Genomic DNA, 15568 nt, shown 5'->3' on the forward strand with positions numbered 1-15568 from the left:
TTAGCAGCAAAAGATGCCAAAGCAGCCAAACAAATCGCATCTTGAGTTATTTCAATTAAAGTATTATCTCCGGAAGGCACCATTCTACTTGCTAAAGCATCCACCAAGCCTCCACTTACAGTTACCCCCTGTAAATATTTATACTTAAATAATTTTTACACATGTATAAAGTCTTGAAATAACACTAGATAGATTTCAGGAAGTATATTATTGACAAGTTTCTAATTTCTTTGAAAGTGTCTAATTTTTTTAAAAACTAATAATTTAAAGGTTTTACACAACCTTACTAAACAAAGTTTATTGTAACTATAAAATATGCATGTTTTGGTTTTAGGTTAAAGAAGTGCTCAGCCACCATCAAGAGCTCCAAAATTGACCACTTTAGCCCTTGTAAATGTACAATTAAATGTGGGCTTATCAAATAATGGATTAAAGAAACTTGTTAAAACTGTAAACCAAACATCAAGCAGCAAGATGGTAGAACCAGATTTCTACATGAATTTTCTAAGAGCAGGTAAACACTTGAGCGATTTCTTCACCTGCATGAATTAAAAATCACGGACGGAAAAGGAGATTCTGGTATAGTTCGGGTTGTTGCTCACTGCAATGACTTATCCAATTGTGTGAATCATGTTATTCAGTCTCGCTAAATTTCTGGTGGCTATTTTGTTAAGCTCGGAATTCATGGTGGCAAAGGTTTTCTCAAGTTTTGCCTAAGCATTGTCGATACTACGTTACGAGATAAAACCAGATTACCCCGACAAAAACAACCTCTCACTCAAAGGACTGGTAAAGACACTGGAGTCAAGAGACAAATTCTTGTCAGAAACACACTCTAATATTAAATAAATCTGGTCACTGATTAATGCAAATGGAGTTAAACTAATTTTGGGTTGTGATATGAAAGTTGCAAATATAATTTATGGTCTTCAAACCCATTCAAGTATGCACCCTTGCACTTAGTGTGATGTCAAATCCAAGTGTCTTTCCAAATCTGGAAACTTGCGAATACTGGGCTCAATCAATTCAAGCCTCGAGTCTTTTCAGCAATCTGGCGAGGTTGTTGCTAATGCAAAGCTGTTCAGCAATGTCATTCGAAAACCAATCATGCCCAGGCCTGTCAATGTTCTGATTTTGGAAATCATCCCACGGATGGAATTGCATCTCCTCTTAGGAGTTGTCAACAATCTTTTCAAGATTATTAAAACTGCTTGGATAGAAGCTGTTAAGTGGCAAGCCGCCCTCCACATTCAACTGGGTCCATATCATGGGGGCCAGTTTGAGGGAAATAAATGCAGGAAACTTCTTGAAAATGTGGAGATGCTGCAGCAACTTGCTGGTACAAACATGGCTCCCAACATTTTGTGCATAATTGAAGTATTCAAAAGCTTCAATTTAGTTGTGAAGGCTTGCTTTGGATACATCCTTCACCCGGATTTCGCTGAAAAAATTGAAAAATTCAAAAGGTGTTACTTAATGATAACTCTTGCAAGCGTAACACCTAAAATTCACACTGTTTTCTACCACATCAAGGATATAATCAGTCACAAAGGATCCCCCTTGGGGCCCTATAGTGAACAAACTGTTGAAACTTATCAAGATTTTTATCAACATTGGTCGAGGTATAAGCAAAACAATAATCATCCAGAGTACAAAGAAAGATTGTTGCTCTGCATAATTGATCTAAACAGTAAGCATCTTTAAAGAACTGCTAAAATAATTTGAATTATTAGAGATTGGGCAGCTGAAATTCATAGCATACGGCCTATAATGAACATTTTCACCATCTTTAAAAATAGTATTATAGAGTATTTATGTAAAAAGAGTACATTGAGCTATTTATAATTAAATATTTTGTAGAGAAAATCAAAAATCAAGTCTTAAAATGTAATCAGTCTTAAAATTTATACCTTAGGAAATGTTGATATGTTCACGCTATGCATTCATGGCCAGGGAACCATGGCCTACCCACTTTTTTTTTGAAGACCTTTTGTTTGAGAAATGTAGGCACTTTTTTTAGAAATGTTGTTTTTTATTTAGAAATAGAGGAGTTGCAACCACACACAAAAACACACTTTGAAAGCCGTGTCGACAGATTCAAACCATGCTTTAAGTAGCAAATCAATATTTTGCTTCATAAAATGAAAATGGTACATGTACCAATAAAATATTTATAATAAAAATTGTTGGTATTACATAGTAGAACACTCATGTAACCATTATTTTAAAAATAGTGACCGAATATCAAAGTAATCGGTAACGCTTTGAGGTATAAGTTGCAAAAAACTGACAAAATTTAAATTAAAACTGCCATAAATATAAACCAGTAAACCAATTAGACTGAAATTTTGTCAAGAATTTGGTGTGGCTATAGGCTACATTTGCACCAAATTTTATCGAATTCTATAGAGTGGTTCATATTCTACAAGTGTTTTTAATGGCGCACTATGAAGTCAAAATTTTACTCAATTTAAACATTCAAATTAAATATTTTTCCGCGGACAAATTTGAAAGATTTCAAAATTTGCATCACAGGGTACCTTGATGTGTACGCTATCTTTCCATATAAGTGACATTCTTGGGTAAGCTAGGTAGGCATTATCAGGATCCATGCTAATCATGCCTGCAAAGATTTACAAATCTTAAGATTATTTTAATTCTTTTTCAACTATAAAGCTTGTTTAGATATAGTTAAAACTTTAAAAGAAATTTCTTTATAAACTTTAAAAAGAAAAGAACAAATTGAAGCTCAGAAATTAAGAGACAAATTACAAACTTTGAATTCATATTTTATTTGCGTAATTCTGCATCACATATTTAAGAATGTTAAGAAACTCAAAGAATTTGTGCTTCAAAACTTAAAAAAAGGTCTTAAAATTGAAAGGAAGTGTCCATTTTTAGGTTATCTGAAATTTAAGTTAAAAGATTTTAGATCAAATTAGGATTTAAATTAATTATTTATAATTATTTAATTATAATTAATTAATTATAATTTAAATTAGTATTTAAATTAGATGTGATTTTTATTTGCAGTAAACAAAAACTTTTTTTAATTTTATGCAATCTCAGATCTTAATAAAATTGTCAGGAGATTATTAAATTAGATAAATTATTACAACAGAATTCAAAAAAAAATTTTCTATCCCAATTAAGTTAAACAAAAATTTTTATTAATAATGATATCATGGAAACAACTGTAATAAAGGATTTAGCCAAAATACTGCTCATCAAATACAGTTTTATGGAGTGCAATATCCAGATGTAAACACATCAATATTGCCATTGATGACAATATCTGTGACAGTTGCTACTGCAGAAAGATCTTTCAGCACAAACAATAGAAAGCACAAACATTAGAATGAGATATAGTAATTGCAGAATTTTAGAATAAGAAGACAAGAAAAATTCATAACTAAAGTAGTTAAGTAAATAAAAATTTTCTTAAGATGTTCTTCAACTTTTTTCCTATTCTTGATAGCATTCTAAGAATTATCACTTCTGAAAAATAGTATAGCAATTATGAATTAAAAAATTCTGTCATAGTCATTTAGAGACATGTAAAATTAAAAATAAGTTAAGTTAATATTTTATATTATGTATGCTTCCCTCGATCATAATTTAAATATTTCATTTTTTTTATAATAAGTTGGATCAGAGATTCAAAAACCGTTCTCTAATTTGTAAAATAAATATTTATATGCCTAATCGTGTTATATTTTAATATTCAATACAATATTTGATATAAAAATCTAATATTGCATATTTTGTTTTCAAATGTAATAGAAAAAGTTTTTTGGGGGATTTTTTTATTATTAATTATTGTATGTTGTGTGAATTAAAATTACTTAAATGAAAAACATCCCGAAAGTTCTATCCATTTTTTTATAACCTTGGCACATGTTTATTTATTGGATGCCCTGCGCGTTTTATCAGGTAATATATTTATAAAGAGGTAGCAAATTAACTCAAACAAAGTTTTTTGCTAAGTTAGATTAACACTTAATCTGCTAAGCAAACTATTTTGGACCATATTTGAAAAATAGGATTAGAGTAGAATTAAAATGTTATACTTTAGTTTGTTCCAGAAACGAACAGAATTTTCTGATAGACATGATATATATATATATATATATATATATATATATATATATATATATATATATATATATATATATATATATATATATATAAACATATATATATATATATATATATATATATATATATATATATGTTTATATATATATATATATATATATATATATATATATATATATATATAAATATATATATATATATAAACATATATATATATATATATATATATATATATATATATATATATATATATATATATATATATATATATATATATATATATATATATATATATATATATATATATATATATATATATATATATATATATATACTATAACAGTATATATTATTTTAAGCATATAAATTATTAAAAATAAAAATAACTTCAGTTGATAATAATATTAAATTTAGTTAATAATAATAAAAAAATTATATTGGCAATAAGCAGAGTTGTTAATAAGATCATAAATAACAAAGCCAAGAACAAGGTCAAGGCAAGGTCATTATCGATCCTGCAATGTCAAATCCTGTCAAAAGATACATTTGACAGGATTTGACATTGCAGCAACAGAAATATTTTTAAAATATATATTTCTAATTTTTGAATGTTGCTTCATTGAGTACAGTTTTTTTAACAGAAACTCTTTTTAATTAAATTCTAATGATTGATTTGTTCACGATAGTTTGTTAAAACTATTTTGTTTAGAAAACATTTTTTTTTTTCTATGCTCTGCAAATATATATATATGTATATTTTTTTTGATAAAAGGCTTTTGAAACTAAGGTGTAAAACTATTCTTATTAGATGTCTTCTGGTAGCAATTCCAGAGCGCAACAAAAAACTTTGGATTTTTGACAAAAAACACATAACTTTAATGAATTTTACTCACTTATATCTTTTTTTATAATAAGTTAGAACCTTAAGGTTTTTTGCATCAACTAGTTTGACTCAACTTCTTTCCAACCATATATAGGAAGTACAATGTTTAAAATGTTTAAAAAGCAAGTATAGCCTTTTCTCTATTCAAATCAAGTATTTATTTGCGTTTTCTAGAAGAAATGGTACTTAGAAATTTTGTTTAAATATTATGTATATCATGTTTTTATTTCTTTGCGTATTTGTTGTTTTGATTTTAGCGCTTGATTTTTGATGTTTTTTTATGTTATTTTGGTGAAATAACAAAATGTTTGACAAAATTTTAATGACAAATTGCATGACAAACTTTTAATAGTTTAGGTCAAGGCGTTTTGTCAAAAAATCATCAGTTTTTCCAGCACAAAAAATCCAATAACTTTGGATCCAATTAACTTCTACAGTTGAAAGACCCCTCATTTTTAAAGTCTTTTTAAGCCCTATACAGCTATGTTAATTATACACAAATATATTGACAAAAAAATTCTCTGGAATGGCTACTTCTGTTGTTGCTCTTGAGCAAATCTTTTATGGTTAAGTGACCAAACTATGAAAAAAGGATAATTGAACTATTGCTTACGCATTCAAAATTGGATTTTATATGTAAAATTATTTCAAAAACTCCATTAAAAACACATTACTTGCAATTTTATAATTGCTTTTATAAAAAGATTTAAATAAGTTGAATAAAAACAATATAAATAAGTAAAAAATACTTTATAATGAATTAATATTCAAATAAAAACCATTTTAATTCAAAAAACCTTTTAAATTTTGTTTTTAATTTTAAGAAAAAAAATCACATGTTTAAATCTATTTTTAATTTTGAAATGTTTTAATAAAAAATTTTATAAAATCATGTGACTTAGCCTATAGACGTAATAAATTCCATATAAAAAAATCAAGTCTTTGATTATAGTTTTAAAATGGCTAGTCAAAAATGGCAAGTCAAAAATGGCGATTTAAACATTACATAAAACACAGAATAAAGTTCTAAAGTTTTCAAGTAAAGAAAAAATAACACTTGTAAACAAAGTCAACCGTATTAAAATTTTTAAAATTCAAACACAAACGAAAGTTCTGACTTTAAAAAGTTAGAATGCCAAGATTAAAACGTTCAAGGCCAAGACCAAGGACAAGGCCAACAGTTTCAAGGCCAAGACTCCGGCAATAGGTAATTAAATTTAAATTATTTAACATATTGCTCCTAATAATTTGAACACAAATTATATATATGTGTAATAATATAAAAAACTTACAACTATCCAAAGTTTTAATATATACCTTTTAATATTAAAAAACAAGCATCTTGTTTAATTCAACCTCCCTTTCATAGCAAATGCAAAAGATGAATTTTTAACAAAGGCTGAAAGTCCATAATACTTTGTTTAAAATTACAATAGTATTTTAAATCACAGTAGACTTCCAAACAAACACACACCCATTTTATTTACACACTTTTAAGTAAGATTTAGAACTTTTAATAAAACGCAGATAAAGAAAGTAATAATAGGCCGGGTGAATAAATATCAGCAATTGCTTTTACTCAGTAGTTAGTCAGCTTTACGTGATTAAAAACTTTCGGAGTTTTGCTCATATTTTTAGTTTGCTCATATTTTATGTTAAGCAATATACTAAGTAAATGCTCAGCTTTACGTAAACAAAAACTTTTGAAAATCTTTAAAATTTTATTCACGTAGAGCTGACCAATTACTTAGTTAAAGCTTGAATTTATTAACCCTTTAGGGGTCGTCCATAAAGTACGTACGCCAAAAATTTTGAAATTTGACCCCCCCCCTCCCTGTTGCCATGCGTACTTTTATGCCCCCACCCCCCCCCCTTAAAAGTACGTACGTTTCTCAAATACCCCCCTCCCTTAAATATCCCTCCATCCCTCCTTTATTTTTTTTTCTCAATAAAAAAGTTTATTTAAAAAAAATAAAAAAAAGGGTACTTTATACGACCCAAAGCCCTTTGTTTGCGCATTTTAAAAACATCTTCAAGTATATATGTAAATAATAATTTAAATAAATTTAAAATCCGTTGAGGGCACGTGTGTATTTGGGCGAGAGGTTAATGCGGCGGAAACAGTCGATGGAAATCCAAGGTCGATTCCCGGTGAAATACATGTAGTTCCCTTTTTCGTTTTAACAACGAATCAAATGTAAATAAACTATACTTAAGGTGGACGTTTTTTTCAGGCGCCCCTCTTTAGTATGTAAAAAACGAGTCTTAGGTGAGATCAGTAATATTGAAAACAAAGGGTAAAACCCAGTGGGAGGGGGCAACAGCAAATTTTGTGCCCTTTTGCTAATTTAAGAAGCTTTTTATTTTAGCAAAACCTAGCGGTCAAATTTGGAAGATTTTGAGACGCCATTGACACGTTTTTTTTTTTTTTGGGGGGGGGGGACTCCGTCCCATCAAACACGCCCTCAGGTCTTACTCAGGGCCAGTATATAAGAGGTGGCATGTGTGCATGGGCCCCCTCAGGATTTTTTGATGTTCCAGATAGAACACTTTCACACATCGTGCAAACTTAAGTTTGTTAATATGCCAAATGAGGTGGCCTTGCAAAAAATTTGGATGGCGGAGGCCTGGGAACAAAAAGCCCTAAAACATTTGCCTCCCCCTTCCCTGCACAAACGCGAGGGAAATATGTAGCAAAATTTTTAACTTTACCATCTAAAACTAAATTTAAATTTATCAACAGATTTTAATTTTTGTAGAAAAATATTGTAAATTACAAAAAAAAATTAAAATTACAAAAGTTATGACCATGCAAAATTTACACCCCTCTCATTTTGGGGGTTGGAAAATTTGCATGGTCAAATTTTCCGACCTCTACATTAGTTTTACTACATTAGTGCCCTCACATATTGGCAGGGGAGGGTAAGTGTTTGAAGGCTTTTTGTTCACAGGCCTCAGCCATCCCGATATTTTGCAAGGCCTCCTCATTTGGCATAGGTATAAACAAACTTAAGTTGTGAGTTTGCACGATGTGTGAAAGTTCCCATCTGGAACATCAAAAAATTCTGAGGGCGCACATACGTGTGTATGCATAGAGGAAAACTATACCCTCTACTCCATATACCATACATCTTTTTATGTTGGCAAACTAGAATCTTTAGTCAGAATGTAACTTTTCTATTGGTTAGCTGGTTATTTGTGATAAATTAGAAAATCGAAGTACGTACTTTTAAAGTAAACCCTCCACCCCCCACCCTCCCATACGCTTTCGTACGCTTTTTGAAGACCTCCCCCCTCCCCCCTATGAGCGTACGTACTTTATGGACGACCCCTTATTTGCGTAAAGTTTGCGTAAGTTTTGCTTAAGTTCAAAGTTACGCTAAAGTGGTATTCACAAACCTTGCGTAAACAAAAACTTTCGAAATTCCTAAGTTTTTACGTAAGTTATTACTTACGCAAAAGTTAGGCCCTTTTTTCGATCACACGTGACCCGAGATCTGATGTCCAATGAATAATTTTGATGATAAACCATTATTATTATTACTTTTACTTTTTCTAAAAATAAAATCCAAAAAACAAAGTTTAAAATGCTTATTGTTAAATAACTTTAACAAAATATTTTTGATATTAATCCTTTTTTGTAAATAGTTATTGACAAAACATATTTCATAATAAAAATGTAGACGTTTCTTACTTTTGTCACATTTATTTTAGACAGAAAAACTATAAGCCTATAGACATTCGCATTTGCCAACAACAAAAACATACTTTTGATGAAAAAATTCGGCCGTAGCGGGGCATTCCAGAAATTTCCATGGTGCCTTTGGCTGGAATAATAACAACACTGTTAAAGTAGAGGAAGACTATTTTGAGAGAAAAGTGAGAGAGTTCTTGGAAATACAGTTTCATCAATGTTCTCCGGGTGAAGGCGGTTTAAATGAAGACGACGGTGATTACGTCACATCGTCGTTTTGGAAACCTTATTTTTCTTTATAAAGATGCAAGAACACATTACATTGAAGTTTTATATTTGTTTGTTTTTTTAACGGTTTTTTATATTACTTGAATAACGAGGGTATATATAACCCCTAGAAATATTGTAATTTATTATAAGAAAGAGGATAAGTTTACATACTATACCAGATGTTTCAACTTAATTACTTAGGGGTCGTCCATAAAGTACGTACGCTCATAGGGGGAGGGGGGAGGTCTTCAAAAAGCGTACGAAAGCGTATGGGAGGAAGGGGAGGGTTCAATTTAAAAGTACGTACTTCGATTTTCTAATTTATCACAATTAACCAGCTAATCAATAGAAAAGTTATATTCTGACTAAAGATTCTAGTTTGCCAACATAAAAAGATGCATGGTATATGGAGTAGAGGGTATAGTTTTCCTCTATGCACACACATGTAAACGTCTTTATCTCCGTCATTATCTATATATATCACAACGTCTTATCTACAACATTATCTATATATATCACAACGTCTTTATCTCCGTCAGAAACGCGCAATCCGTATAATCAATTTTGCAAATCGCTTCTCTCATTCGAAGCATTATTTTATGGAAATGAGAATTTTGAATATATACGAGTTAAATGTATTTAATACTTTATGTTTTGTATATATGTGGATATATAACTTATCCGTAGCCGTTTTCAAAGATCTTTTTTCTCTTAAACCAATCAGTAAATATACTTTGAGAAATAATAACTTTTTAAATGAACCTTTTTGTCAAACAAACTTTAACCAATTTGTATTACCTATCGAGCGCCACACCTTTGGAATAAATTTGTTTTGCCGAATTTTAATTTTGAAGTACCTATTACTTTTTGCCTTTTTAAAAAAAAACTGAAAAATTTCATTCTTTCATTAGATAATATTTTGAGTTACTATTAGTAGTAAAAGTTAAAAATATTTTTTGGTCTACTTTTTTATTGTTTATATACATGTTTACGTTTATAGAATTTTATTCCTTCTAATTTTATTTATTGTTCATATACTTTTTACTTTTTAACTTCCACATTGGTTTACTCTTGTATACAATTCTGATGACAAGATCATCTTGATCTTTCTTCAGATCAGATTATTTACCTTGTAGTTTTGTAAAAGTTTATTAACTTTTTTTTTATCTTATCTTTGTTAAATGCTTATTTGAGGTTCTGACGACAAGATCCTTGTGATCTTCTTTCAGATACCTTGTTTATATTTGTTAATTTTTATCATTGTAGGTTTATATTATTATTTTTACTATTTTTTATTTTAAGCTGTACAACGATTAACAAATGTAAACCAAAAAAAAAAAAAATGTATGGGCGCCCTCAGAATTTTTTGATGTTCCAGATAGGACACTTTCACACATCGTGCAAACTCATAACTTAAGTTTGTTTATACCTATGCCAAATGAGGAGGCCTTGCAAAATATCGGGATGGCGGAGACCTGTGAACAAAAAGCCTTAATACGCTTACCCTCCCCTGCCCATATGTGAGGGCACTAATGTAGTAAAATTTTCAACTTTACCATCTAAAACTAAGTTTAAATTTATTGACAGATTTTAATTTTTGTAGAAAAATATTGTAAATTAAAAAAGTTATGACCATGCAAATTTTCCGACAACCAAAATGAGAGGGGTGTAAATTTTGCATGGTCATAACTTTTTTTGTAATTTACAATATTTTTCTACAAAAATTAAAATCTGTTGATAAATTTAAATTTAGTTTTAGATGGTAAAGTTAAAAATTTTGCTACATATTTCCCTCACGTTTGGGCAGGGAAGGGGGAGGCAAACGTTTTAGGGCTTTTTGTTCCCAGGCCTCCGCCATCCAAATTTTTTGCAAGGCCACCTCATTTGACATATTAACAAACTTAAGTTTGCACGATGTGTGAAAGTGTTCTATCTGGAACATCAAAAAATCCGGAGAGGGCCCATGCACACATGCCACCCCTTATATACTGGCCCTGAGTAAGACCTGAGGGCCGTGTTTGATGGGACGGAGTCCCCCCCCCCGCCCCAAAAAAAAAAACGTGTCAATGGCGTCTCAAAATCTTCCAAATTTGACCGCTAGGTTTTGCTAAAATAAAAAGCTTCTTAAATTAGCAAAAGGGCACAAAATTTGCTGTTGCCCCCTCCCACTGGGTTTTACCCTTTGTTTTCAATATTACTGATCTCACGTAAGACTCGTTTTTTACTTACTAAAGAGGGATGCCTGAAAAAAACGTCCACCTTAAGTATAGTTTATTTACATTTGATTCGTTATGAAAACATAAAAAAAGTTTACATGGACTTCACCGGGAATCGATCCCAGATCTCCGTTGTCAAATTCCGCCGCATAAACCTCTCGCCCTAATGCGCACTTATTATCTTGGTAATTTAAATTTATTTAAATTATTATTTGCATATATACTTTAAGACGTTTTTAAAATGCGCAAACAAAGGGCTATGGGGTCGTATAAAGTATCTAAGGTGCCCTCCGTCTTTATTTTTTTTAAATAAACTTTTTTATTGAGAAAAAAAAATCAAGGAGAGATGGGGGGGGGGGGGATATTTGAGGGGGGGGGGATATTTGAGGGGGGGGGGGATATTTGTGAAACGTACGTACTTTTAAGGGGGGGGGTAGGGACATAAAAGTACGCATAGCAACAGGGGGGAGGAGGGGTCAAATTTCAAAATTTTTGGCGTACGTACTTTATGGACGACCCCTTACGCAAAAGTCTAAAAAACGGTATTCACAACATTATCCTAAAAAGTGCTCAGCAAACTTTACGCAAGAAAAGTTACCTCTGCTATTTTCTGATTTAAGTTTGGCGTAACTTCAAATCATCTAATAATATTTAAAAATGGCGTTTTTATTATTATAAAACATTTTAGATTTTGTTTGTTATTGCCAATAGAATATAATTTTATCTTAATTTTATACTGCTATGCGTTAAGTTATTTATTTAAATAATACAATTATAGTTTTTTTTTTTTAACAACAACAACAATAGCAGTATATTTAACAAAAGTTTAGATGTACTACATAAACTTATTTTATAAAACTTGTTTTCACCTTAGATTTAAGGTTAAAAAAATATACACACAACCTGTATAATAGATGGTTCACTCTCTCATAGCCTAGCTAAAACAAGGAGAGCGACCATAGTACGGATATATCATATAGTTTTGTAGTATGCCAATAACTTATTAAATAAGTTAAGTTAACATAATAACTAGTTATTGTCATACATCAAAACTATATGATGATTCCATACTATATTAACTTATGGTACAAATCTATGCTATACTATCTATACTATATTATACAAAAATATATTAAATAATATTATTAAAGTATATACTTTAATTTGCATAACTAGCATAAAGAGAGAACGTCTCTCTCACACTCTCTCATAGCTAGGCTATGAGAGAGTGAACCATCCATTATATAGATTGTGTGTATATTTTTTTAACCTTATATTTAAGGCGAAAAAATATTTGTGCTAACATAGATACAATATTCACAAAAATATGTAATCAGTTCATTAGTTTTTTAAATATCTTTTTTTTTTTTATTTATAAATGTGAACAAGACTATTTAAAAATATAATAATGCTAAAGTTATCTCTGAGTAATCAGGCTATTGAAGTAAAAAAGTATTATAACCTAAATATTAAACTTACTTTGAATAATGATGCTATGTTTTTCGATAATTTCAGTTATTCAAAGGTATTAACAATATCAAGATTATTTTAAATAAATAATGCTCTGTTTTTAGTTATTTCAATTATCAGGAGATATTAATATCTATGGATAATTTAGATTATTAAAAAAAAAAGGGAATTGTTTTTTAAAGCCTAATTTCTGGGTAAATAATATTGTTATTTGCAAATAATAAACATATTCTGTAATAGTTTAAACTGTTTTGGTAGATCTTTTTTTTCGTATTTCTATATGAAATCTCATTTTTGTAGTTTGTTATTGCAAAGAGCAGAAACTCCATAAAAAGTTCCTTGATCCACCAGTTAGTCCAAATGGAGTAATAGCGCTTTTCACAATTCAGTAGAATTATTATCTGTTGCTGTGGAAAATAGTATTACAACACTTGAGATGACAGCATATTCTTCACACTGGTTGTAGCTATTAGATTGTACTGTATTTGGTGTTTAGTGGGTTTTAATTCAAACTCAACTTTTCAAGTGGGTTTTAATTCAAACTCAACTTTTATTAAATAATACAATTGAAACATTTTCCATAACATATAATGAAAAATACAATGTATTTTTCATAATATGTTATGGAAAAGTTGTTGAACGTTTGCTTATGTTTTCAAAATGTTCCTTATATTTCTGACAATAGAAAGTTTGTTTATAAATGGTTTCAAATATACTAGAATGCAATCAAAGGTATTTCTTGAATTTATTGAAGCAATTTCGTTATTTAATGAAACTGTCATTCCCTATTGCAAATAAAAGTGTTTTTGATTCAAGTCAATTATATGATGAAATAAGACCACTGAAAAGAAAATTTAACAATTATCATGATTTTTTCTTATACCCTAGGGTATAAGAAGTAAGTATGAAAACAAGAAGTTAAAAAAAAACACTTTAGTTTAGCACTTCTAATTTTTTATGAACGTGAAGTTTTTGCTAAACTAAAGTATTTTGTGTTAACTTCCTGAAGCAATGCATGACCAGTTGCATGATCTGATCAGGTGTGAACCCAGACCTTTTTTAATACTATAGGACTGGTATGGGCGCCAAAATAATACCTCAAAATATTAATCTCATGTTTTTTTTTTCTTTTTATATTAAAGATAGAAAAAATGGTTCTTTTAAATGCTAATTTTCTGTATATTTTAGCTAGTTTATTTAGCCAGTAATGTTTACAAATAAGGTTCGCGGCGGGTTTGGAGTTAGTATTAAATAAAACCAATGGGCATTCACTGATGGCATCATTCAGGAAGCCGAATAATTATCTTATATAAGCCCAGGATAATACAATTTATATTACCCATTTGGATTTGAATAAATATGCCCGAATTACTTCTTAATGAGTGCTTGTAATGTTTATATTTAAAATAATAGATGTGTAGCATTTTGTTAATAATCGATATCTCATTTAAAAAACCAACCGACTCTTATTTGTTTCATTTTTAATCCAATTATTAATTATTTTGATTATTTTACAATTTAAAATTTAATACAAATTATTATTAAACTAGTAAGAACAGTAAGTTTATATTAATATAAAGAAAATTTACAATAAGTCAAAGCAAATGTTCAAATTGTTGACCGTTAAATTCAATGCATTTTGCCCAACGATCAGTTAACAAATAACACACAATTTTACATAAATCCGGTAAAATTTCTCTGAAAGCCTCTGTTATGCGCAATTTCAACTTATCCATATTTTCCACAGGAACAGAATAACTTTTTTTTTATTGCACCTTATAGAAAATAATCTAAAGGTGTAAAGAACGGGGATCTTGCAGGCCGCTCACAGAAACTTCCGCGGTGCCCAATACATCTGTTTGGAAAATTAAAGTCAAGCCAACCTCGAACTACCAAAGCATAATGCGGCGGAGCGTTATCATGATGTAATATAAATTCTTGCTTTCGTTGATTATTGAGTGAAGACAATAGATAGTCTGACAACATTGAAAGATAGCATTGAGCTGTTACAGCCCATTCAAAAAAGAACGGACCAATTAAACCGTTGACATTTGAACCTGCCCATACTCACAAACTTGGACTGTTAACACCTTTTTTCATAATATTATGGGGATTTTCAGTGCCATAATAAACACTGTTGTTCGATTAGCAGAGCCATCTAATTAGAAACTGCTTCATCTGATCAAATTATTGAATTAAGAAAGTCATAACTTTGGTCACAAATTGCTAGCATTCTTTTGCAAAGTTCGACACATTGATCATAGTCATCGTCATTTAGTTTATGAACTAGACAAGGAATATAAGGCCTTAGTTTCAGCTTATTGAGAATGCGGCATAATGACGAACGGCTTATTTGGAGTTGCAATGAACCACAATGTGTTAATGTTGTTGGACAACCTAGAAAATGTTGTTTGCTTTCTTCTTTCTTAGCATCTGTGGTCACGCTGACTGGGCGTCCTGTTCTTTTAGCATCCATTACCGTTCCAGTTTTTTCAAACTTGGCAACTAATTCACGAATACATAAAGATGAAGGAGCTGCAATTTTAAATTCTTTACGCCAAGCACGTTGAATTGATACTGGAAATTGTAACAAATAATAGTTATTTACAATCCATATTCTTTGTTCCAACAAATTGCGGTTTCCACTCAATGCCTAAAAACAGATATTAATAATGAGTGGTATTTTTATAAACTTACTTATATATATTAAAAAACTAATGCAATAAGTAAATAATGTGGTTAACTAATTTTCTTTTTGTTTGTTGCTATAATCATTTTTTTTCAGTAACCTACTTATGGCCCACTCTGTATAAGACAAGGTTTAAAGATTAACTTATTTATTTTTAGTTAATTAAACATTTCATCAGAAGATTGCAAAAGATATGTGACCAGTTTTTTTTGACAAATGTCTGGAAATATCTGTCGATTTTTAATATA

The 15568-nt window shown here is 29.8% G+C and overlaps 1 protein-coding gene across 1 annotated transcript in view; it reads right to left on the minus strand.

Annotated features, from left to right (window-relative positions):
* The window catches only part of LOC136076743 (NACHT, LRR and PYD domains-containing protein 3-like), a 70105-nt gene extending 63597 nt beyond the window's left edge, over positions 1 to 6508 (minus strand). Inside the window, exon 1 of the mRNA XM_065790145.1 lies at positions 6299 to 6508. The gene's annotated coding sequence lies outside the window, so the exon portion shown is untranslated. The remainder of the gene's footprint in view (positions 1 to 6298) is intronic.
* Between the last annotated feature and the right edge of the window lie 9060 nt (positions 6509 to 15568).

This window comes from Hydra vulgaris, chromosome 02, assembly GCF_038396675.1.
Source record: "Hydra vulgaris chromosome 02, alternate assembly HydraT2T_AEP".
NCBI lineage: Eukaryota > Metazoa > Cnidaria > Hydrozoa > Anthoathecata > Hydridae > Hydra > Hydra vulgaris.